Here is a 3,413-nt window from a genome sequence, read left to right on the forward strand (position 1 = left end):
ACTGATTGATTTCTGGTCTACTGAAATTAGGGACTTGTTTATTGGGTATTCCCTAATTGAATAGGGAACTGATTTAGTCCTTGAAATGAAATCTGCAGGCAGAAAAGTGTCTCCCAGAGGAAATACCATTATTATGAAGGTGGTTTTCATGAGGTTCCTCTTCATTGCACTCTGGCCAGGCTGGCCCCTAAGAGTTTCCCCAAATGCACTAAACTTAAGTGACTCATTTTGTGATAATGGGGGACTGTATTCCTGCTTTCCCCTGGGCTTGCTCCTTGGCTTTTTGGCTAGGAACAACTGACATTAGGATTAGCCTAAATCCCAAAACCTCTGGGCCTTGGGGCTTTCAGATTGGATACTCACCAAATCAATGTGATGTTGCTGCTAGTAAAGCAAGCAAAACACTGGTTTGCATCCATAGATGCTTCTCAAGCAAATCCTTGGATATCATTCTCCCACTGTACTTGGCCTTGGTGAGGCCGCAGCTGGAGAACTGCATCCAATTTTGGGATCCATGATTCAAAAATGATGTGGAGAAACTTGAGAGAGTCCAGAGGAGAGCCACACACATGATCAGAGGTCAGGAAAACAGACCTTATGATGAGAGGCTGAGAGCTACGGGACTCTTCAGCCTGGAAATGCACAGGCTCGGGGTGATCTGATGGCTGCCTATAAGCTTATAAGGGGTGTTCACCAGGATCTGGGGGAACGTTTTTTCACCAGAGCACCCCAAGGGATGACGAGGTCGAACGGTCATAAACTCCTCCAAGACCGTTTCAGGGTGGACATAAGGAAGAATTTCTTTACTGTCCAAGCCCCGAAGCGCCGTGGGAAAACCAGGTCCCTGGGAAGCAGCCCGAGGGGGCTGGAGAGCCGGAGCAAGGAGCGTCGGGGAGAGAAATACCTCGGCAGTATCCGGCATCAGACACCAAGGGAGTGAGCGCTGGCCCGGATACCCGAGAGCAGAGGCAGCCCCGAGGACCTCGCAGGACTCGGGTGGAAGATTGGACTGGTAGGGAGTGGCGGACAGCACACAGGGAGACAAGAGCTCGGGAGGACCCGGACAAAGGGTCGCAATCGGGGCGGGGTTGCCGCCCAAGTCCCGGAGGCTAAGCGAGGACGGGCTCCGGCTTAGGGGACTAGGGGAAATAAAACCACACGGGGAGCGGGGAGTAGCACTGGTGTCAGGGCTGTAGGTGGTTGTTCCCCACTTCGGGGAAGTCTGGGGAAAAGCACCCAGGGTACTATGCCTAGGGAGACCAGAGAACCGGTCCCAGAGCTACTCTTCTAGGGAACTGGGTTAGCAACGAGCCTTGCCAGGAGTGGGCACGACCCGACCCCACGAGGCGCAAGTGGAGAAGCTGGATCTGTTTGGTAGGCCACAAGGCTTCGCTGAGACGGCCCAACAGAGGTGGCGTGAGGCCGGGGTGCAGGGGTAGTGGAGCCCTGTGTACAACCGCCGGGTCAGACCTGGGCATTGCGGGACCCGCCAGGTGACCTGCCCATTGCGGAACATCAAGACGTGGCAGGCGACAGCGGGACAGAGAACTACCTCAACGCTTCCAAAGGCCCAGACGTGGAGGAACACCTGGCTGGAACATCAGAGCCACGTCCACATGGATAGAGAAAGACCGGCTGGCACAGAGTGCTGAGAGTCTTTGTGACCTCGAGGAATGGCATCAGGTACATGCAGTTCCACTGAGTCTCCACATCCTGCATGATTTTGTGCTGCGGGATGCTCAGCTCTGCCTGTTTGCCCCACAACCCCTTGCCCCCCTTGATGCTGTGGTGGAAGTAGCCCACCACCTTCCTGCATTTTGAAATCAGCTGGGTGGTAGTGATGGTACCATTGCACGTTAAGAAAATCAATTATATCTTCTGCAGATTCATTCTCAGTTATTTGTGGATAAAGCTGTTTTGGTGCTGATGGTACTGTTGATGGGGGGCCCCCTTTTGGTGCACCTTTCTGTTTTAATTCCTTTGTCTGAGATTTCAGTTTCTCTCGGGAGTTCTTAAGACTCCAAACTTGAGATTATTGACGTCTTTTGAAAGCTTCTTCATACCAATCAAAAATTGTGTCCCACTGAGTCTGTGGTCTATTACTACCTCTTAACTCAAGGTCTATGCGGAGATGAACAATTTTACTTAAATAAAATGATTTCTTGGACTCTCTAAGTTTATAAACATATTTATACTTAAGACAGTGAAAGACATAAAAGAATACGACCTTGGAGAAACAAAACAGTAGTAAATTACACAGAAATTTAGGAAGTTTACTTAAAAAAAATCTGTGCACAGGGTAATATATCAAGATAACCGAAGGATAACCCAAGGCATGCAGGATTTCTTATCTCAGAACATTTCACTGAAATAACCAATATCAGCACTTCTGGTCTCTGTCTGTTTTTCTAGGCAAATAGGTCAGAAGCCAACTAAATTACTCCTACACAAGGTTGAACGGTCATAAACTCCTCCAAGACCATTTCAGGGCGGACATAAGAAAGAACTTCTTTACTGTCCAAGCCCCCAAGGTCTGGAACAGCCTGCCTTTGAACGCCTTCAAGAGAAAGTTGGATGCTTATCTTGCTGGGATCCTATGACCCCAGCTGACTTCCTGCCCTTTGGGCGGGGGGCTGGACTCGATGATCTTCTGAGGTCCCTTCCAGCCCAATGTCTATGAAATCTATGAAATCTATTCCTTGTTGCTGACCTGTACCAGATGCTAGGGTTTTGTTAGTTTTGGGTGATTTGTTGCATGTAGTGTATAAGCAACTGTAATGAATAATATTTATTTCCTTTGCAAATTGTTTTTGGTCAGTGGCATTGTAATTCATGTTGTGCTTGTATGCTTTATAAGTACGTCTTTAAAGGAGTTTGAAAAAGCAAAGGAGAATGATTTGTTAAAGGATCAGGCCAATGTTCTCTTCTTCCCTCATTTTCAGAGCTTGCAGTAGTAGCCCCTGTAAACAATTCTCCTTAAGAAAACACATCTATCTGTGATTTGCTATTAGAAAAGTTTGATTAAATCCCATTACTTTCAAAAGTTTTAGTAGCAAGTTTTAACTATCAGAAACCTTGAGACAGAGGGGACCTTTATTGGGGCTGCTAATACCACAGCACGGATAGTCCTGCTTTTAATTATCACAGTTTGCATTTAGCTTGGAGTGTGCACACTGGGTAATGCATATGTATGCACCCAACTAGAACACAATGCACGGTGTATAAATCAATTGGAATATAGTCACCCTGTTTTTGTTTTTTTCTTTTTAAAGGAAATAGTGAAGTTTTTCATGCTTATATCACTTTTTTCATGAACAGGGATCCAGGTTGTGGAGGAACGGATGGTGGAGGAGGCCACCAAGACTCTCCACAGCTTCGAGAATGGTAAGACTCCTGGGGTAGATCTACTGCCC

The sequence above is a fragment of the Crocodylus siamensis genome, chromosome 6 (genome assembly GCF_052110815.1).
Source record: "Crocodylus siamensis isolate JL-2025a chromosome 6, ASM5211081v1, whole genome shotgun sequence".
NCBI lineage: Eukaryota > Metazoa > Chordata > Crocodylia > Crocodylidae > Crocodylus > Crocodylus siamensis.